Source organism: Protopterus annectens, chromosome 12.part0 (genome assembly GCF_019279795.1).
Source record: "Protopterus annectens isolate FY-2018-M chromosome 12.part0, PAN1.0, whole genome shotgun sequence".
Taxonomy (NCBI): domain Eukaryota; kingdom Metazoa; phylum Chordata; order Ceratodontiformes; family Protopteridae; genus Protopterus; species Protopterus annectens.
Window position 1 is genome coordinate 312,688,930 of NC_056746.1, and position 23,886 is coordinate 312,712,815.

General features: G+C 37.9%; 1 protein-coding gene across 4 annotated transcripts in view; it reads left to right on the forward strand.

Annotated features, from left to right (window-relative positions):
* Nucleotides 1-8,984: 8,984 nt before the first annotated feature.
* The window catches only part of STX17 (syntaxin 17), a 1,023,817-nt gene continuing 1,008,915 nt past the window's right edge, over nucleotides 8,985-23,886 (forward strand). For 2 of the 4 annotated variants that reach the window (XM_044089380.1, XM_044089379.1), the window contains exon 1: nucleotides 8,987-9,136. The gene's annotated coding sequence lies outside the window, so the exon portion shown is untranslated. Of the gene's footprint in view, nucleotides 9,137-23,886 lie in introns of all 4 variants that reach the window. The other 2 variants (XM_044089383.1, XM_044089382.1) reach the window with 2 other exon arrangements.

The window sequence follows — 23,886 nt, forward strand, 5'->3', positions numbered from 1 at the left end:
GAAATATCAGGTAAGTGCTGAATATATTATTTGGAGCAGAACAGGCATATATAGATGATGGCCAGACAATACTGACCATGTGATGGGACTGTTGCTCAATGCAGATATGTTATAGTCATTGCATATGAATGGCCAGAAGCAGTACCACTGCTCTACAAAGTTTAAAACATTGACAGCCCTTGGTTATTCTGTCTGATTCATCTTACACCTGTAACACTGTACTGATGTACACCTTTGCATTACACTACATAAGGATGGTATGATGCAGGTTATGCCTACTCGACCTGGTGACTTCTACAAGAGGGCTGTCAAAGCAATGTACAAGGACAAAATGGTGCATGATGTCTACCTTGGTCAAGACATTCAACACAGTACTGCATTCAGGTATTACAGATAAGCTCACAAATTAGGTTTAAATCCCTATATCATCCACTGGATAGCCAGCTGGCTCACTGATAGGACTCAGGAAGTCAGGATAGGGGAGTCTACCTCCATAAAAAGGCTGGTCATTAGTGGAGACTCTCAGGGCTAGGTGCTGCACCTGCTAATTTTTGGTATCTACTTCTCAAAAGTCAAGCCTAGTATCAAAGCCCTGTAGCTGACTAAGTTTGCAGATGATTGCAAACGAGGTGCAGTTACTGAATCTCCCAAGTTGCACTGACTAATAATTGGTGCCAGAGTCATGGTCTAAAATGCAATACCAAAAACTGCATAACAGTTTCTTTTGTAAAGATGACCAGGTCGAAAGGGTAGATGTGGTGCCAGTCATAGTGGCTCAGTTGAAGCTCAAGCAGTTGACACCAGCATCAGACTGAGTGTGCTTTAAAGGGGATTGTGGAGTTTGTTGTCCATCAGGCTGTGTCCAAAGGGCAACCAGTGGGTGACCAAGCCCATGACATCTGTTGCCCTGGTGTATCAGATGACAATGATTCTGTCTAGGATGTCCCCTGAGCAAGACTGGCAGCCCCCTTGCAGCCAGCACCCCATCATACCCTTTGCTTGGTGTCACCCCACCTTCATATTAAGTTATGCCATATAACTGATGTGGGTGGATGTGGTGGTGCAGCGGTTAGTGTAGTTGCCTCACAGCAAGAGGTTCTCCAGTTCGATTCTCGGCTATGGTGTCTTCTGTGTGGACTCTGTATGTCCTCCCAGTGGTCACATGCATTTCCTCTGGGTGCTCTGTTTTCCTACCACATTCTATAGATTGGACACTCTAAACTGGCCATAGCGAGCATGTGTGTGAATGAGTGGTATAGATGAAATACTGTGGCAGAGCGAGCCACCCAATGGTGTAAACCTTGGCGTAAAATGATTGTCACTGTTGAAGTGATGCCCCAACCCCATGTGCAAAATGGGAAAAACGGGTTGAGGAGGGATGGATGGATATTACTCATGTGACCCAACCCTTCCCATCACCATTTGCCAACACACATTATACTTGTGTCCATCCTTTATTACTCCAACCTCGTGTGCATGAGCATTCCTGCTTGTCTGTACTCCTACACTCTCTTTCTCTCTCTACCCAGTTTCCCATTCCCTAGTAACTTATATCCATTGTCCCTTTTGTTTTTATATGAAAAAATAGGGCAGTATGCCCCCCAAACTTATCCTGTCTTCCCTTCCTTCCAGTTTCCACTCTTTTTATTATGCTATGTGTTCCCCTTGTCTGATTCCCTTTGCATGGTGTCTTCTTTCTGTCCTACTGCCCTAAACAACCCCTTTCCCCCCATTTTGCTGCTGTTAAGGGAGGTGTAGGTATTGACCCCAAAATATTAATTAATAATAATAATAATAATAATAATAATAATAATATAGGTGAGCTCTAGTGTGGCACTATGAGTCACTCTACTGCAGAGTGCACTACCTAGCACTACTACTTGACCCTACACAGTACATCTCCTGTCACTGACTATTTCACGTTATTGTTCACTACTAAATATTGTGAAACCTGAGTCACCAGGCAAGCTACCATGCACCTCCCATCTCTGACTAATTCATATTACTTTTTTGTCCTGAGTAACATGAGAGGTGCTCCGCTCGGTACCATTGCATAGTTGGGACACTATCTGGTATACAACAGGACTGCTAAGGTTGATTGGACGGACAGTCCACCTCACTTTGTATGCATTATTAGTCCTGCACCTTGCTTGTGAATGCAGATGAATCCCAGCTACAGTAATTCTACTTTCACAACTGTTGTATCTAATATGGAATAAACTTACTTTGCAGCATAAGAAAGTTACCTTGCAAATAGTTTTATTTGTCTAGTAATAGGGTCTATATTATAACAACGAATGATCAGATGATCAAACATTGTTATATCAACCCCTAAATCTCGAATACTCAAAACAGTGAACAACCAGAACAGTGATTTTCTTTTTCCCAGGAAAAAAAATCGCTGTTCCCAAAAAAAAAAAATCAACAAAACACTAAACACTAAATAAAGTCCAGGGCTTTACCCCTTCCACACCACCCATGTGGGGGGCTGTGCCCCCCACACACGCCCTACTTAAATATACCAACTCCGAGGTCACACTACAGTAGAGGAAACAGCACAACCTGGACGGACGGCCCAGCGATTTCTTTCCCTGGGAAAAAATTTGCTGTTCCGGACATTCTCTATTTTACCGGTTCAACACTTAGTGTTTGACCTAACAGCGTTCGATCATCTGATCATTCGCTGAACTAAAGTAGACCCTAGTAATAGATCTCTAATTTTGGAGTCACGTAAGGAATGTTACAAACTGAAGTTGCCTCCGTATATTTATGCAATCTTCCAAAATGGTCTCATGCTGTCTTCATTTACCCTTTTAATATCTTTATTTACCCACTCCCCCATTCTAAATGTCTTTTCTCTTACATACCCCTTCTCCTTAACTATCATGCTTAATCAGCCTATACATAGTTGATTTTCTCTTACAGATGCCCTTATTTATATTTCATGACTAATTAATACACAAAGCTTCTTCAACTATTTCAGCTATGCATCTCTGCACACTGGTTTAGCTCTTTTCTATATCAATCTAGCAGTTTTTCCTCATCAATCTCTTCCACTGTCTATTATATAACTATAATAAGTGAGTATATGTGCATACTTTGGCTTAATTTGTATAGAAGAGTTTTGTATGCCTCCAGCAAATGTATTAAAATATTTTTAATATTCTTTAAACATATTTGAATGTTCACCATACCACAAAAGAATACGACCTCTGTTCATCGATTAGTAGTGTAAATGTGCTTCTTGCTATTTTCACTGATACTAGTGTATACACCGTTACAATGTATTGTATATATAGATAGATATATATGTAGATATATATATGTGGACTTCAGTCCCCTTGAATATGCTCATAGGTATGTACAAGGTTAGCTGCCCTTGTGGGCCATTTTAAGAGTAGCCAGTTTCCATTTTGGTGCTTGAACTGACATATCCCATTTGGTGTTAGATTGGCCTTACCCATCCCAAGGTCGATAATTATATATTACCCGAAGTAAGAATAAATGGGATCATACTGTAGGTGATTTGAGGGGACCCATACATAGAATAAAGCATTTAGAAGATGACTCTGTCCATTAGTAGATCAGGAGTCAGTTTGGGGGTAAAAATTCTGTTTCCCATGCATACATTGTAGCTATGCTTGAATATGGACAGGGATGAGCTTTGTTTTATATGGATGGGGAGTCTGTTCCAGAGGAGTGGTATCCACTGCAAGATATATCTATCCCTTCAAGCCGTTCTGTTGATGCTGACGAAGATGCTCCAACACTGCAATTTTATAAAGTAGAAAACAGTTGTTACCAAAAAAGTCAAGTATCACAGTTTTAAACACCCTGCATCCATCTTCAGTAATATCTGATAACCTCATTGTTCGGTTCTACAACTAATTCTCATGCATCTATAACAAAACAGTTTTTTATAGGTCCAATGGTAAATGCCATGCGTATGTTTCGCAGACTGGCCTGAAAAACATGACAACTGGGAATAAGACTTACTCTGATGGGCAGCAATATACATCCCTTTACTCTCCTGTTTAAATAATAAATGGGATTCCAGACCACTGCTTCTGGTTCTAAACACAGGACAACTCTACTGCTTTCTATTTGCAACCAGATCTCACTCAATGGCCAAAAGTGTATACTTTTTTAAAGCCTGTTTCTGAGTGAGACCCCCCCCCCCACTGGAACATATGTGAACAAAATATATAATGACTCCATTCAAACTATACTAATATCCTTGAACTGGTCCTTACCAAACTAGCCTCCACCTGCACTTCACCCTGCATTTCTACATTTATGGTTAAATATGAAAAGAATTCAGTCATTTTCTGTGTTAGGCCTACTGGTACCACCCAACAACTAAATTAGACTATCTTTTTACATTTTTCTATGGTAAGCCTACTTCAGTGCAGGAGATCTATGCAAAATTTCCAATAGTCCAGTGCAAATGCACCCAAATCAAAGGGCTGCCACATTCTCCTCTGAATTTTACCAGAACCTAAACAGCTGCACAGAAAAATCTGTATCTGCCTACCCTAAATATAATGACAAATTCAGGAATAAAACTCTGTGGTGGATCCTGGCATTAATAAACTGCAGAACATGATATTATCCCTGAAAATATTGTTTCTCTGAAGTAACCTTGGAACAAGTCTTGGAATCCCTATTAAAAGCTAAAAATACTTCCATGTGACCAGAGAAAATCTGTGGCTATCTTCTCATTAGTGTCAACAAAGCACTATCAACGCCTTTACTTAAATGCTCATTCTCATCCTAGCCATAGAGTTTGCATCTGACGCTTGAACAGCCACTACAAATTCACTACACAAAAACACCACTTCTACAACCCCAGGTAATTATAGTTCCACCAGTCTCACCAGCGTTATATGCAAAGCCAAGGGGCATATGATACCAAACACTTCTTTGCAGATATACAGAAATTAAAGGTTCTAGACCCCAGGCAGTTTGATTTTGTGAAGGACAGGTTCCATCTCCTGAACCAAATAAACATCTTTGAAAAGGTTACCAAGGCTGTGGACAGAGTTCACTTTGTGCAAAATTCTTAACTTAACCTAGTCAAGGCATTTGGCACTATTTCCACACTGGTATTATTGAAAAATTATAGTCCACTGGATTGCAAATTGGCTATCCAAACTCAACAAATCCCAAGATATGAAAGTTGCTAGTACCCTCTCTGAAAGTAAAATTGTCACTAGTGGGGTACCATAGGGATCAGTGAAGGGACCTCTGCTGTTTGGCATTTGTTTTGCAGACATCCAAGCCACTATCCTAGAAGTGTGGTTGATCATGTTTGCTGATGACTGAAAGTTGGACCCTGCTGTCTACTACTCCACTGATACTAAACAGATCAAAGGTTGGAATGTAGATGTACCTGGTATACTGAAAACAGTCTCAAACTAAATGCAAAAAAGTGCAGTGCAATAGTAGTGTTTGATTAAAACCTTGCTCCCATCACATATGTTATAAATGGTACTTCTCTTCAAATAGTTATTGTCATAAAAGGCCTTGGTACTTCTGTGAATAACTCACTCAATTGATCATAACTTCAGTGAGTTCTTTCAAGATCCAAAGTAGTCATTATCTTACCCCTGTAACTCTTTCCTCATCAGACCCATCATTGAATGCAATGCCCTCTGTGGTATGTACTCCAAGCATACACCACACAGTTGTAAAGGTCCTAAAGATTTTTAACCACAAAAATGAAAGGCCTTAAATGCTTCAACTATCCTGTCAGATTAGCATGACTGTCCTTTTACTCAGTAGTGTACTAATTGCTCCAAGGTGACCTACTTCTCACTTTTCACACCATGAAACACCCAAAACTGTTTGACCTATTTATTTGCAAAACCACTGACTCTACAAACGCCCGCACTAGGAACCTAAATCTACACAAAAAAATAAACAAGACTTGCTGGAAGAATGGGTTCCTAACTCAACATATTCCCAATCTATGGAATACGTTTCCACTGCAGGTGAGAGAAAGTACTTCTTTAGCTACCTTTAAAGCTAAACTTGACAAGTGCAGGGGTAGACACAAATGTACACCAGTTATTATGTACAGCTCTAAGTTTATGTGTTGAGCCCTATTAACTGCGTATAAAGGATGGCAAGAAGTGTTTTGTGTGTCTCCTTATTTATATGACTAAGCATTGTATGATCCCTGTGATTTTTTACTAGTATTGTTTCTCTGCACAGAGTTAATTCCTCACTCAGGAATTATTGATAAACTCACCAAACTAGGCATCAACCCCTATATCACTAGGTGGGTTGCAAATTGGCTCACAGATAGAACACACAGTGTGAAAGTAGCAGACTCCAAGTCAGACTGCTGACCAGTCATGAGTGGAGTCCCACAAGGATCAGTCCTGGGTCCTCTCCTATTCGGCATCTACTTCTCAGAAGTCCAGGCCAACACAAAGGGACTCTGGCTGACCACGTTTGCAGAAGACTGCAAGCTGGGAACCATTATTAACTCCCCAGGTGATGCAGACATCCTACAGAAAGGCCTCACTGAGACCAATGACTGGTGTCAAAACCATGGCCTTAAGCTTAATGCCAAAAAGTGCATCATCACCCCCTTTGGTAAAAACTCAGTTCCCACTAATTACCACATCAATGGGAGCCCACTGAACACTGAAGGCTTTATAAGAGAACTGGGGATGCAGGTTGACAGCAACCTATCCTTCAATCACCACATTGCCACTGTGGTCAGAAAGTCCTTCTGTGTGGCACATCTCATTACCAAGGGTTTTGCATCCAGGAAGAAAGAGTCCGTCTCTCTCTACTTTTGCCTCATTAGACCAATCCATCGGGTATAATGCCCCATTTGGCATGTACCTCACTAGACACCTGCGACAGCTGGACAAGCCACAGAAGTGCCTCATAAAGAGGATCATACGCATTAAAGACATGTCCTACATGGGCAGACTCTAAAGACTCCAGCTATTCTCTGTCTCATATCGCCTACATAGAGGTAATCTCTACTTAGCTTACAAAGCCATGTCTGACCCAGCTCTGTTAGAAATGCTACATCCAAAGAAATCCCAATCCCTCTGCACCACACGCTCCAGAGGCCTCAACCTCATTACCACAATGAACAGAACATGCTGGAGGGACAGGTTCCTCACCCACACACTGCCTATGCTTTGGAATAGACTTCCCATACATGTCAAGCAGAGCACCTCACTGACCCTCTTCAAGAGAAATCTTGATGAGTGGATGGGTAATAGAAAGTTCACCCCGGGGATCACTCACTGGGAACTATCGTCGGGCGCCACGATACCAGGACACTTCTATGGCCTAGGCTTGTAAAGGCTCCAGGGCCATTAGCCTAGTACACACCTCTGAACCTATGTTCCCATATTTCATCTGACAATACATTACTGAACATTTTTAATACTTCAGTTATGACCTTCCTGCACTAGGTATGGCCAAAGTAATCTTTTTATCGCTACTCAGTATGGCAACACGCAGCTTCACAGAGAACTATTAATCACAGGTTAGTGGGCAGTACTCGCTAGCACTTTTTTGTGTCCTTACAACTTATTCCTCATTACTGAAACAGGATTGTGCTATCTGTGCCACAGTGAAAATATTGTGCATTTACAATTCTGAGTTGTCCTACATTGTAATGAATAGCTAAAGATGTTATGAATTTAAATTTAAATACATTTACAGTAGTAAAATGTTGAAAAATTCACTGAAAACAAAAAATACGTATGTAGTAACATTTTATCTTGGTCCTAATCATTATTGCACCTGGCACAGTAGTGCTTTTTTCTCTGAGAAAGAGAGCTATGCTACATATGTTTGATATTGCCATCAATTCCAGATTGTCCTTAAACTTATTTTTAGCAGAGACACGTAACCTGTAAGCAGTCCCTACATATATTATACACTAACCAACACTAACTGTCAGCATGCCTGTGTCCAGTATATAGTGGTAGGTTACACAATATCTGGCAAGTGACAGGATGGGATATTGGCTAGCACTGGCACAGAATGAGTGCAGGATGGAGCTGACAATAGTACAGGATTAGCACCAAGTAAGCTGCCAGCTGACACCAGCAGGCACCTGACAGGTGGAATGCCGCAGGTACCAGTACAGAATGATCCTATTTGTACAGGAGTGGGGACACAGAATAAGTGCCAATAGCAGTTCTGGATGGCATCAACTCCGTGTGTAAGGTGAAGCTCCCATTGGTACAACCAAGAACAAACACTGGAAGGTATCAATACAGCATGACAACTCTCCTACAAAAGAGACAGCACAGTAGTACTTGCCAGTACCAGCACTATCACAGAAGGCATAACAGATGAAGTGACAGCCTGCCCTGGCACAGCACTGTAAATTTACTCTAAAGCTGTGGGCACAAAGAATCAGAATATATGTAGACAAAAGAAAAACAGGGATATAACTTCATCAGTAAAATTAAAGTGCTCTACTTTTAAGTTTTGGACAGTGCAGTGTATCTCTCAACTTTCCATCTCCAAAATGTGAAATACTACCTCTCATAATGTGAAATAAATGTGCAAAATGCAGAGCAGTTATTAACATATTCTGCTAGTCACGACATGGTTAACTACATACTTAAAACGTGTAATTCAACGTTGTCTTTACAGAGACGTTTGTTTAAAAAAAACATGTAACATGACAGACCCTTTCAACGGGGAACACGTAATTTTTAAGACTAAAACCGAATAACGTGCCTAATAATTAGGCAGAGCTGAGGTCAACAACGTCAACGATTGCATAGAAGTTGCAGCACCAAAACAGAATAAACAGTGTGAGTGTAGCACGATTGATATTAAAATGTTGTCTTCCAAATGCTTGTCAAAAAGCACAAAATATACACAACCACCAACAAAAAAAGTGTTCAACTCCTTTCCTCAAAAGAATAAATAAATCTGAACCACGTAAAACTGAAAACCAAAGAGCGCCTTAGTCATGTGATTTGTGGACGTCATTCGGTCCTGTCCGTTTTAAGGAAGTAAACGACCGGATGGGAAGGAGTGACTTTTAATTATATTGCTGGTTTGTCATTTTATTAATGTTAAGTGTATACCCTTTATTTCTCATATATGCTGTGGCTGAGTTTTTGGTACACCATTAGAGGTATGTACAGATCTGTTGTTTGCGTAATTGTCTAAAATATGTCTGGTAGCTGAAGACAGCTGAACAGTACGTCTAGTTAATTAAACTTTTATTAAAGAGCACGGCACTTTTTTTTTGCCACAGTTGTACTTTTAGTATGGGGTGAGTGCTCCTTGAGATCTGTTGTCTGTTCATGTGCTTGATACTCTCACAACCCTCCCAATCATAGTACAGTATGTAGCAACAGCCTCAGCCCTCCTTGCAACTGTCAATATATTGTTAGAATTGAAACTGGAAGTAGTTTAACAGTACTTCGTTGTAAGGCATTTTAAAGTAGTCACATATGTCTTGCAACAGTATTGTAAATAGTAAAAAAAAGGAAAGAAGAAACCCGTTGGTATTCCTTAACAAACATGTTTTTGAAAGTACTTTTCTTTCTCTCATATTGAAGCCTTCAGTCTGTCCTCCAAAAAAAAAAAGTTGGTATTTCTTCACAAACATGTTTTTAAAAGTAATTTTCTTTCTCTCCTACTGAAGCCTTTAGTCTGTCCTCCCCCCAAAAAAATAATAATAATAAAATAAAAAGACTGGCACATCCACAACTACTTACTATAACTTGCAGAAAGAAGTACATGAGCTACATAAGTTGTGAACAGAACAAGTGCTCATTTTTAGTAATCACATGCTGAGCCTGTATTGTGTTTCACACTGGGTTCATACAATGTGACTGTCCTTGATTTTCCTGTAAGTGAAAAAAAGAGTGAAGTTTTCATAGTTATGCAGTTTTCAAATACAGATGCATACAAACACATGTTCTTATCATTCTTATCATGGCCGGCCTTAGGCATAGGCCAACTAGGCGGCCGCCTACAGTGCCGCTGTAGCAGGGGCACTTTTCCAGTATTTATTTGGTGTAGGTAGACCAGGTTGGGGGCACCTGGGTGGTGTGTGTGGGGGGGGGGGGTGCTGTGGAGGCCTTTTGCCTAGGGCACCAGCTGACCTAAGGCCGCTGCTGGTTCTTATGTATGTATAGAGATATTCTTTTTGTCTGGGTTTGTATTATTTGAAATTTCTTGTGGTGTGAAATGTGGTGCAGTTATTAAAAGTACTGACCCAGGTGCATTTGCTGCATCATCCAACACATCACCCCACCTCTCAGTATGGCTTCTAACCAGCCCACAAAACTGAGACTGCTGTTTTTTGGATTCAGCAAATTCATTCATGGTATACTATAATGTGGGTGAATTTGTCAACTTATTCTCCTAGATTTATAAAAAGTTTTGACACCAGAGATCACCACACACTGCTCCTGCCAAGAAAGTATTTTTATCTATTACTCCCCAACCCCTCTGCTTACCCATTAACACCCTGAGGGTGGGGCATGCCGTGTGTGTCAGTGCTGGTTCATACCTCACATCTTCAAGGGACAGAAACCGCAGGACACCCATACCCACCCTCAGAGAACACTGCTGTTTCCATGAAATCTATTGGGGAAATTAGTCCCATGCAAGTGTGCATCCCTGTAGTATGGGCACAACCATCCTCCCTACCTGTAGTGTCAAACACATGAGCAAGTATAGAGGCAAGGGCGTTACTAAAGTAAATTAATATAAATGTAGTCAGCAACAAGGGTTGAACTTGGTGATAAATATTTGCATAATGCAGCATTAAATTGAGGTTTTGGAAATTAAGCATACATTATTTTATCATCCATAGTTAGTTAATTGCATTAGTCTACCTCCTGTTCAACGATTGCAAACTTGAAAACTGCCCTTTATTTGATGACTCTCCATTTTGCAGGGTTACAGCAGCAGCATGAATGGTATTAATGTTTGCCAGTGTGTGATTGACTTTCAATCATATTTTCTCTGCTGTTTGTGACAGCTATGTGCTGAAAGGCCTACCTAATTTCTGAAATGCTGACAGACAAGTAAAATTTAAATTCTGCCCCCCACCATGCCAGATCCCACAGCAGTAGCTTTTTTCCTGCCATCCTCTTTTGACACTTGTCTCTGATTTCTGTTTAGTGAGATTAGTTTTTTTTTTCCTCGTTTTTTTGGCAGTTTTATGTATTGCCAGTTATCTATGTGTTCATCCCTGTTACAGCTTCCTTAACTGTAACATATTGCATAAATAAAAATATTTCTTTCTCTCCAAAATAGTGGTTTTAGTAGATGGAGCCTTAATTTAGATGAAGGGGATCAGGGGTACAGAAAATATTTGCAGATGGCTGCTTTTCTTCACATGATTCTGATCATTGTTTTCTGCAAAATTGCAACATGCAACTTAGTACTTCTGTGCTTGGCTTGTGCTTTTTAAGGAGTGATGCTCCTTATACAAGTCCCTAAAGCTACTCACTTATTTTTCTTCAAAATATATGTTTACCATTTAAACACTTTTATTGTTCTTTTGTTCATTAGTTATATATTGTGTGGTGTTCTTTATAGTCAGTTTTTAGAAAGAAAAGTTATACCTGATGTTACTAGACCATTTTACACTGTTGTGGAATGTGCACATGGCTGTAAATTGTGTTCTTTTGATTTGCTCTCTTATTTATTTATTTATTTATTTGTTGCATTTGTTAACTGGGAAAGTCCACTGGGCCTGGAATGAGCCCATTTTCAGTGGAGGCCTGGGGAGAAAAGCTCCACAAAATTACATACAAAGAGAAATATTAATACACAAACAAAGAAATATTGAGCAGTGCTATTCCATTGAATGAAACAGATAATAAAACAACAGTGAGAAGATTAAAATCATGGAAGAATAGAAGTAGTAAATGGCATTTTTCAAATAAGACATGAATGAAATATAACTGCAAGCTACATAGCATGTATTTAAAGAACACATGAATGTAGTATCTGTAGGCTCATAGCTGAGGCGAGTCGAGTACATTTGTAAGAATAGGAGGAGATAGAAGGGCTACGGGAGGACAGGGAAGCTGTAAGTATTTGGAGTGAAGAAAGGAAGTGGAAGGAAGTGGGAAAGGACTCTTTCGAGTGAATATACTATATTTTTTCATCTTTTTCATGATTTTTATTCCTCATTTCAATGTTACTGAAATGTCTTGTATTTAAATGTGCTAGCAGTGCATTTATAGTTTTGAGCTTTCATTTTGAAGTGGTACTCAGAATAAATAGTTGTTGTAATACTTTAAAGTTTTTGTTTTCTTACAGTATTTAGATAAGTAAGGTTATTAGCCATCTTAACATATATGTATGCAGTAGTCTGGTACTTTCTGTGCTGCCTGTCAGCTGGTGCTTGGCATAAATGCAAGGTTTAAATTTGGAGGCATGTTTATAATTTGTCTTATTGTAATTATTGTATGTGTTGATTACTGTGATGATTGTGGCAGAAAAAAACGGTCTTTCTTGCTGTCCAGTTAGTACTGTCAATAAGTAAAATTAAAATAAAAGTATTTTATACAAGAAGTACTGTATCCTTTTCCATTAGTCACCCCATTTTTGAGGTGTTTCAGCATTCTAAAGAATCTCATGATAGCAGTCACATGTTCTTTTTCCTGTCAAAATGTTAATGTTACCTTCCCAGATTTCTCAGGAGTAGTGTACTAGCTGGGCTGGCTAATCTGAGTTTTCAGGATTATGATTACATCTTCATCTTGTTCAGAATTTCCCAATATTTGATTAACTTTACACTCTTTAATTACTGGCAGGTGCAGATTTTAGTAATCCATTGCAATTCTGGCTTCTAAATCACTGATCAAGTCATTTGAAGTGTACAGACTAGGGCCAGTAGTGCCACTTAGCTCTGTTTTCTCCCTTCAGAGAGGTTTAATTGAGGTCTTATTTCAAAAACATTAGTATATAACAGAAACATTGCTATCTGTTGTCTTAGTATTAAATATAGGCATGACGTCTCCATTCAAATGTTTATCATCAATACTGCCTTCATATCTTGACAGTCAGACTGTGCATAGTTTGAAATGGTGTTATGTAATCCCATAGACTTACATTTCCTATTTCATCAGCACCTGCAACTGAAGTGTTTCAGAGAGAGGGATAACTGATAGGCTTGAAAGTGTTATTACTGATGACATAGTGCTATGACCAAAAAAATACATGCTGTTCTCAGTTCTTCTATGTTCTCAATGAAATGCACGGTAATTTAAAGACTGCATAAAAAGATAATATAATTCCCATGTTGGTGAGAATAATAGTTTGAATGGCAGTATTTTATAGTTGTACTAATGCATCAATGTGACAATCACTCAGGATGCTCAAAATGAGTTATGTTGGCTTAGTGTGTGCTTCTTTTTTCTCCCTGTTGCTCACAGGACATCAGCCCTCCATTCCTTAGAGGCTATCACACCACCCAATCGGGAGTTTTATGGTCAGATCCCTAACACCTCCTGATGGCTAACTTGAGCAGCTACATCACTATGGGGGTGTTGTGTATCCTCCCTTCTCAAGTGTGTGTGCTCCCCACACATGCCTATGAGAGCTACCATCATTAGCTCAAAATACAAAGACTGCATGTCTCAGTCCTGCAAGCATTGTTATTATCTAAGCATCCATTTGCATATGAGCATTTTGGCTCACCAGGACTACCACTACATTTCCTCAGAATAGGCAAGCTGCCATAAGCTGTTCACTGCCACCTTCTATTTCTTGGCTGGTCCTGTATCCAAGCATTTAGTCAAACTTGTGGCACAGTCAGGGCTTCATCCCTATGTGCGCCAGAGCTGAGAAGCTTAGTTAATTTTTCTTGGCAAAACATTAGATGAGTAACAGTTTCAAGAGTAAGAATACATTTTTACCTTCATTGGAATATAGTCAAGATATTTTTAGACTTCTTTGAGTTAAGTGTGTAAAGGTATATTTATATTTTTAAATATTGGTGCCTCTAGTACTAGAGTCCCGTGTGTATATTGTGTGATTGGTTTTCTTGTATACTGTTGTGCATTCTGGAAATAAAGCTAATAGAGCTGGCAACACTACACCTTGCTTACTTTTTTATTTTGTATTTTCAAAAACTAATTGCCACATTGTATCTTATATAAAACTGGAAAAATATTTTGCTACATGGAAATTGCTCAATAAATTGACATTGTAGATTAATAAAATCAATTTATTCTTTATTGAAAATGGAGTATTAAAAATATAGAGAAGTTATAGTTTATATTTGTTCATATTACATAAGTATTGAAAGTTTATAATATGTTTTTGAGACAGAATATTATATTAATATAAGGTAGATGTTGCTGAGTTACAGTGACGTGAAAAATCTGCTGTTTATACTCATGTTTTTCTTGAGGGCACAACGTTCAAATAATGTTTTGGTGCTTGAGATAGTGGACCAAGCACTTCACTCAAAAATTGTGAATTTGGTGAGTTATGTAAATCAGTAAGAGGGAGAGAGTCATGTGGAGTATAAAAATGTTCAAATGAGAGGCAGAGTTGTTTGAAAAGGTGAACTAATGTTTTAGGGAGCTAATGTCTGTAGAGCGAGTATAATTACTTTGACTCAGTTAAAAGAGCTCACAGAGGATTTAGACGTGTGCAAATGTTTATGCAAGATAAAAAAAATAAAATGAGTAGAAATATCAGAAAATGACTAATGCGAGTCAGAAAGAAACAAGAAAAGCATAAATAACCATGTCATTGATAAGGTCTGCCTGAGAGCATGGGGAAAAAGAAATTGTCCTGCATTGAGTAAAGTAGGTAGAAGCTTTGAGTAAAATGCAGAGCACACATTTCTAACTGAAAAGACTGCATGAGATAGAAAAATCCATAAAAATGACGAGTGGACAGTAAATATTTCAAGTGAGTGCCCTGTTTTTCATTGAAGCAAAAATGCTAATGTGATACAGAGAAACTGAAACAAGGTAATCCAGTGGAAATTTGGGCAGAGGGACTCAAGGTTAGTAAAAAAATGGCTGTTTACTCTAGACACAGGTGCAAAATGTAATGCAATACTTGCTCATCTGCAAAGCAGTAAGTCAGAAAGAGAGCAAAGTCTTTGAAATCACTAGGTCAGAAGTTGTTTACTTGAAAATATATAATTAAAAATATAAGATTTTATTTCTTATTGTTGGAATAACTAGTGCTTTATCTGTTTTGGGTTGTTTGACTTAAAGCTTTGTGTAGTGGAATGACATGATGTTGCCTGTAAAGAATGATGATTGGTTTGAGAGTTTGGAGAGTCATTTATCAGGCGGGGTTGTTTGCCTGGACTTCTTATTTAGACAGATCATGCCATTTTGTCAGCAGTGCATTTCTAAGGAGAGTTCCACTAATCTTGAGAAACAGAATCAAAAGAGAGACAAACAGAACTGAGAGCATGGGCATGATTTAAAAACCAGCTGAGCCTACTGAATTGGTAAATCATATGGGTAATATTCTGAAAACTGAAAATTTGTATATGCTTTAACTCACAAGAACTTAAACTCTAAAGAAAGAATGTTACCTAGTTTGTACATTTCAGTACGTTATTCTTCTCTAAAAAGTATAAAGCATTTTTCAGTACTTGACACTTATCAGAGAGCTTGAGAAATTAAGTTATCTCACTTCATATTGCAATTCCTGTTTGTATTATACTAACTTATCTGTAATTTCTTTAAGCTGGCTAAAATTTCTCTAAATGTTGAATAATTGTCATATAAGTTGTGCCTCTTTTTAACCAATGTACTCGCATTCTGTCTAATCTGGTATAATTATTTAAACTATAATGTTGTTTTTATTTTGAAAATTATAAAATGATTGTACTTAAAAGTGTTTTGTAATGCTATGGAGCTTTTCTTCGTGGGCCTCCATTGAAAATGGTTACCTATGCAGTCAGACTTTCCTGCTACTGAAATGTCAAAAAATATCAATAAATCAATATATTTACTAAAAGAGAGTTCCGAGCACTGTACTTTTTGAATCATATATATATAGGAAGATACAGCTTCCTCAAACTTAGCATTTGATATTTTGTTAGCAACTGAAGTGTTTTGGAGATATGTTGCATAGGTAATAAAAGGGTTCAAACATATTGTTAATAATGTTGGTAGTCTACTTGGATGGAGTCTGATCAAGGAAGCGCATCAGAAAAGGTTGATTGCTATTGAATAGTCTGAGATAATACAGTGTGGTATTGAATAGCCTGAGAGAATACAGTGTAACATCAGAGATGTAGACGTATGTGTGTCATGTTTTTGACTTCAGAAGACATGAAACCAGATGAGAAAGTCAGGGCTGTGGTGTGGCTCAGATACCTTCTCCAACATAAAATATGAAATTTTTATGCATGATACAATATTCTCAGTTTATTGCTTATGGGTTTACATTTAAGCTGGTAAGTTTTTCTACAATACCCAGTTGGGGTATTGTGTCAAAAGCCTTTGCAAGGTCAAGGTAGGCTGTATGGACTGCCTTTCCCTCATCAATGGCCTTGGTGACTGTTTCGAAGAAGTCAACCAAATTCAAAAGGCATGATCTTCCCTTGACAAAGCCAAACTGGGTCGGGTCCAATGTCTGCAAGTCCCCTATATCTTTGTTTATGAGCTCTATTATGATCCTCTCCATAGCTTTGCAGACTAGACTTGTTAAGCTTATGGGGCGGTAATTACCAGGGTCCGTAGAGGCACCGCCTTTGTGGAGTGGGACCACAGTTGCCGTCACGCCACTCCTTGGGCACGTATCCTGTGGTAAGGCTGAGATTAAACAGCTGCCTTATGTGCGGGTTTAATTCCTCATTTAGCTCGTGTAGCACACAGCCGGGGACACCATCCGGTCCCATTGATGCTGTGTTTTTAGCTTTAGAGAGAGCAGCTTTCACCTGCGCATTTGAGATGTCCGGGAGGCTACACTTTCGGCTGGGATAGTTATCTCTCCTTTAGGGGAGAGGGGTGAAGTTTGCACTGAACCTGTCTGCCAGTATGTTGGCAATGTCTGTGGGTTCAGTGATTTTTGTATCATTTTGGACTAATTCTGAGCATATCTGGGAGTTTCCACCCAGGTTGCTAACATAGCTGAAAAGGCCTTATGATTGTCCTTTGAATCCATGGCAATTTTTCTCTCAAAATTGGCCTTAGTTGATTTTATGAGTGCTCGTATTTTTTACTAATAATGATCAGGGGTGACTTCCCTTTTATGGATTTTGTTCTATCATGTAATAGCTTTCTCCTCTTATTGTAAAGTTTGTTAATGGCTGGGGTCCACCAGACTGGACGCTTGCCCTTTGTGGGAAGAGTCTTGGTTTTATTTGGCATTGCCTGATCCATGCAGTCCTGGAGGTGTTCATAGAAGGCATTTGTAAGGGCTTCCAGCTTGGGTTGTGGTTTCCTCTGGCTCAGGGGCCTTGAAGGATACCACACCAGTCTTGAGTAGTGTGAAGTTTGCTTTAGAGAAGTTCTTCACTATGGTCTTTTTTGCTTGGGGTGCGGGCGGGATGTGGATTTCCAGTGAGATTAGTTTATGATCAGATCTCACCAATGAGGGATATACTTCCGGTGTGGAGCATTTTGTCCCCATGTTTGTGACAATGAGATCTAGTATATTTTCTCCTCTCGTGGGAACAGTGACTAGCTGTTCCATGGCATTTGAATTTATGAACTCCAGGAAGCGTTGGGCTAGAAAGTTAGGGCTTGAGTAATGTTCCCAGTCTATATTCGGGTAGTTGAAGTCACCCAATATGATGGTGTTTGGAGATACATTTATACCCTCCAGTGTCTTCAGGAAGGCTGTGTGGGGTTCCTGAGTTTGAGAGGGTGGCCTGTAGCATGCTACAAGTTGTAGAGCAGTTTTGATTGGTTTTCTTGTATACTGTTGTGCATTCTGGAAATAAAGCTAATAGAGCTGGCAACACTACACCTTGCTTACTTTTTTATTTTGTATTTTCAAAAACTAATTGCCACATTGTATCTTATATAAAACTGGAAAAATATTTTGCTACATGGAAATTGCTCAATAAATTGACATTGTAGATTAATAAAATCAATTTATTCTTTATTGAAAATGGAGTATTAAAAATATAGAGAAGTTATAGTTTATATTTGTTCATATTACATAAGTATTGAAAGTTTATAATATGTTTTTGAGACAGAATATTATATTAATATAAGGTAGATGTTGCTGAGTTACAGTGACGTGAAAAATCTGCTGTTTATACTCATGTTTTTCTTGAGGGCACAACGTTCAAATAATGTTTTGGTGCTTGAAATAGTGGACCAAGCACTTCACTCAAAAATTGTGAATTTGGTGAGTTATGTAAATCAGTAAGAGGGAGAGAGTCATGTGGAGTATAAAAATGTTCAAATGAGAGGCAGAGTTGTTTGAAAAGGTGAACTAATGTTTTAGGGAGCTAATGTCTGTAGAGCGAGTATAATTACTTTGACTCAGTTAAAAGAGCTCACAGAGGATTTAGACGTGTGCAAATGTTTATGCAAGATAAAAAAAATAAAATGAGTAGAAATATCAGAAAATGACTAATGCGAGTCAGAAAGAAACAAGAAAAGCATAAATAACCATGTCATTGATAAGGTCTGCCTGAGAGCATGGGGAAAAAGAAATTGTCCTGCATTGAGTAAAGTAGGTAGAAGCTTTGAGTAAAATGCAGAGCACACATTTCTAACTGAAAAGACTGCATGAGATAGAAAAATCCATAAAAATGACGAGTGGACAGTAAATATTTCAAGTGAGTGCGCCCTGTTTTTCATTGAAGCAAAAATGCTAATGTGATACAGAGAAACTGAAACAAGGTAATCCATTGGAAATTTGGGCAGAGGGACTCAAGGTTAGTAAAAAAATGGCTGTTTACTCTAGACACAGGTGCAAAATGTAATGCAATACTTGCTCATCTGCAAAGCAGTAAGTCAGAAAGAGAGCAAAGTCTTTGAAATCACTAGGTCAGAAGTTGTTTACTTGAAAATATATAATTAAAAATATAAGATTTTATTTCTTATTGTTGGAATAACTAGTGCTTTATCTGTTTTGGGTTGTTTGACTTAAAGCTTTGTGTAGTGGAATGACATGATGTTGCCTGTAAAGAATGATGATTGGTTTGAGAGTTTGGAGAGTCATTTATCAGGCGGGGTTGTTTGCCTGGACTTCTTATTTAGACAGATCATGCCATTTTGTCAGCAGTGCATTTCTAAGGAGAGTTCCACTAATCTTGAGAAACAGAATCAAAAGAGAGACAAACAGAACTGAGAGCATGGGCATGATTTAAAAACCAGCTGAGCCTACTGAATTGGTAAATCATATGGGTAATATTCTGAAAACTGAAAATTTGTATATGCTTTAACTCACAAGAACTTAAACTCTAAAGAAAGAATGTTACCTAGTTTGTACATTTCAGTACGTTATTCTTCTCTAAAAAGTATAAAGCATTTTTCAGTACTTGACACTTATCAGAGAGCTTGAGAAATTAAGTTATCTCACTTCATATTGCAATTCCTGTTTGTATTATACTAACTTATCTGTAATTTCTTTAAGCTGGCTAAAATTTCTCTAAATGTTGAATAATTGTCATATAAGTTGTGCCTCTTTTTAACCAATGTACTCGCATTCTGTCTAATCTGGTATAATTATTTAAACTATAATGTTGTTTTTATTTTGAAAATTATAAAATGATTGTACTTAAAAGTGTTTTGTAATGCTATGGAGCTTTTCTTCGTGGGCCTCCATTGAAAATGGTTACCTATGCAGTCAGACTTTCCTGCTACTGAAATGTCAAAAAATATCAATAAATCAATATATTTACTAAAAGAGAGTTCCAAGCACTGTACTTTTTGAATCATATATATAGGAAGATACAGCTTCCTCAAACTTAGCATTTGATATTTTGTTAGCAACTGAAGTGTTTTGGAGATATGTTGCATAGGTAATAAAAGGGTTCAAACATATTGTTAATAATGTTGGTAGTCTACTTGGATGGAGTCTGATCAAGGAAGATCATCAGAAAAGGTTGATTGCTATTGAATAGTCTGAGATAATACAGTGTGGTATTGAATAGCCTGAGAGAATACAGTGTAACATCAGAGATGTAGACGTATGTGTGTCATGTTTTTTGACTTCAGAAGACATGAAACCAGATGAGAAAGTCAGGGCTGTGGTGTGGCTCAGATACCTTCTCCAACATAAAATATGAAATTTTTATGCATGATACAATATTCTCAGTTTATTGCTTATATGTTATGAAATAAATTATTGGTAAAAGTTGAGATTTGCTTCTTAACAGAAAGATGCTGAAGTAGTTATTGAGAGTAGCACTCACACTGAAATGTTTGAGTAGCAAGTCGCATGGGATTTGCATAGTGCTTTTGCAAGATCTACCAGTTTCTTACAAGTCAACATTTTTTTTAAACTTCATGAATATATCTAAGGGTAAGAAGTGTTAATGGAAAGTGATTCTAAGCTATTCCAGAGTAGCTTCATAAAATCATTGTATAGTGCACAGACAGATTCCAAAAAATGCTATTGTATTTACAGAAGCACTACTTATGAGTCTGTTATACGGTAGGAAAGGAAATGCGTATAGCAAATCCTCTGCGCCATTCTTGCTTGGTAGGGCAGTGTGAAGATATGCTTAGAAATTAACTAGAAATTGAGTTATATCTCAGTTCACATAAGAGAAGCTAAACAGTTTTCAGAAATGTACTGAAAATGAGAAATGTACTGAAAATGGCCCAGAAAAGTATATAGAAGTTATTAGGACATGTTGGCCAGAACAGTGAAACTCATAATTTTTTGTCTCATTCAAAGAGGAGATTAGTTGCATGCAAATCTTGCTCTTCAAATTGGATAGATTGATAACTCTTCATCATGTAAGGAAATAAACGCTGACAAAAATACATGGGCTTTCATTGTGCATTATCAAGGCCAGGAATGTCCGTACAAATAAATCAAGTGATTCAGAACTGTTCTAAGTTTAATGCTTATCACTATAATCATTCAAGAGAAGTTGTGTCATTTAAGTTCCAGGAAGACCATAGAGAAACATGGAAGAATATTTGTTTCACGGTTAATATAATGTATAGTTGAGCTGTGGTAGCAACTGTTCAAAGTTTAAATACATTTAGCTGTAATATTAATAGTGAGTATTTATTAAATTGTAATTAAAAAAATTGCATTTTCTGAAAATTGTATTTTTGTAATGATATATGTAAGGGGGTTGTCATTCCCTTCATTCCAGATGTCAATCCTCTTTACCAACAGTATTCTAGAAAATGCTGTTGACTGAGGATGAACTAACTTCAGGACGTATACTGTATGCATATATGCTTGTATATTGTAATCACAGACAAAATACTTGCATTCTTAGCAGTCACTTTCTCATCAGCTGCTGAGAAAAGGTAAACTTCCAGAGTTTTAAAATTTTGAAAAATTAAAGCTAGATAGATATGTTAATGTGTCACTTTTTGTTGATTTCTAATAAAATGCTGATCAATGCCAATATCTGACACAATGCTGTTACATAAAGATCAACATAGTAAAGCACTGTATATGAAATAACAGAGTAAGAATTTTTGGTGAATATGTAGTGTTCAAAGTAAATGCTTATATGTGCACGTGTATAATTTATTTCAAAAGAAAGATGCATTGTTTTAATTATAAAAGAGAGGGATATAATTTGTTTACTGTATCTTTCTTTCAAACCTTTGATCTGTAAAAAGATTACAATGGATTATTGGGTTTTGAAAATCTTTTAAAAAGGAATAACATTTCAGAAGAATTATTTTCCCTTTTAACATTCAGTCCCATAAGTACCTCAGAAACATCTAGTTTCTCCAGTCATTACAGACTTTTACTCTAGGGTGCAGTAGAACCTGTTCCTCCCAGTTAAAAATGAAAGAATTTTCTATTCCAGTTTTGTCCTAGTCCCATGAAAAGAAGTTACTTGGAGCCCTAACTTTGATCTTTCTTTCCTCAACACCTTTTTGAACATTGCAAAATTCAAATGATCTTTTTTCTTTGATTTTTTTCTAAAAAACGTTTCTAGCTGCCTTGAACCTCCAGGATGTTTACATACACATTCCCATTTGTCCTCTTAACAGGAGATGTTTAAAGTTCTATGCTTTGGGATTACATGTTTAGTTTACTGCTTTGTCTTTTGGGCTTTCCACAGCTCCAAGAGTGTTCACAAAGTGCATAGCCCCTGTCATAGCATTTTGCATGCTCCAAGATATCAACGTATACCCTTATCTAGTTGTGTTTTTGATTTAAGCCACTTCCTTAAGAAACATTTTCAGGACTTGCAGTTTATTGTGTCTCTCTTTCAGACCCCTAGTCCAGTCATCTCTGGTGTTCTTAGGTTGCCACCTGGACTCTTCTTTCGTGATGGTTTTTCCTTCCTTTAGACAAGATTCACTTCTTAAGAAATTACTTATTATCCCTCATAAACCTTTCTTTGACCTCCCCAAAGAGAATTTCTAAGAGTCCTAATATATTCAGTGGTACATGAACTCTGTCTGGGCACAGGGATATAGCAGTGTGATCCCAGATTACTCTCTTGCCATATGTGAAGAAAGACCTGCAATCCATCCGATAAGGACAAACCCAGGTGTTCATTTCTCATTCCTCCTCTTCTATAAAATATCTCCACATGTATCAGACAGTGCATGGTGGGCTTGTTTAAAAGTTTTCAATGTGTTAGGACATTGGTCAAAAAAGACAGGAAAGAGCATGCAAGTGCAAAATAAATGAAAGGATTGATTCTTGTTCTTCAGTCTCTCCATCATCTTTGGTCCCCAGGAACACTTAAGACTGTGGCAGGCAGCACTCTTGTTAAGTGGTACATCAAGTAACAGTGGGACACAAAATCTTGCCATCTGTACAGTGTAGTAGTGATTGATTAGGGTATTGCTATTCATCACAATCTTTTCTTCCAAGCCAGCTACAATGCACCAGAACAACTTGGCAGATTACCTGCGCAGATCAAAAGCAGCCCCTCATGAATGGATGCTGAACAGAGAGGTCTTCCTACAGAGTTTCCAGCAGTGGGGAACCCCACAGCTAGATCTCTTTGCCTCAAGTCTGAACCAGCATCTTAGATTGTTTTGTTTTAGGACTTTCTGCAAGAAAGCCTGGACAATGGACACCACCTTTAATTCACATGGTGAGGGAAATGTCTGTATGCCTTCCCCTTCCTTTTATTCAAAGGACTCTCAGTCTCACAAGATGGTTGATAAATGAATTGCCTCTAGGCACCTTTATTTAGATGATGTGCTACAGGTAATAAAAAGAGCCTAGAAAAACTTAAAAGGAGCCTAGAAAAACTGCACATAGATAATTATACATTTCAAAATGAAAAAGATTTTTGGTTTGGTACCAGAGAAGACTACTGGGTCTCTGTCTATATTCAACTATTTGTGTGACCTTCTCATTTCTGTTTTGGTAAATACCTGTGAAGGTGGATTTGCCAGTTATTTCAGCTTGTCCTCCAGTGGATGCAGTCCTTTCTTTATGTTTTAAAGTCAAATAGTTCTTAAATGGCTCCCCACATGTCATGTCACACCCTCACCCCAACCATGAAAGGCTATTTATCCTTTCTGGAACCTGAATTATGTTCTTGAAAATTTTAATTTTACCAGCTTTTAAACCTGTTTCTTTAAATATTATATATGGAAAATTAAGTACTCAATTTTATTCATTCTGCTGCATTTATTACTGCTTGATAGTAGCCTGATTAAATTGTAACTGTTATTCTAATTCTTTTGGTTTAAGCACTTGGGCTTCATACCGGTTGTTTTACGTTAAGAAGGTTTGTGGTTTGCACTGTTGTGGCAGGACAGGTAGCTTACATCCTTCTAAGATGGGAATTGCTGATTG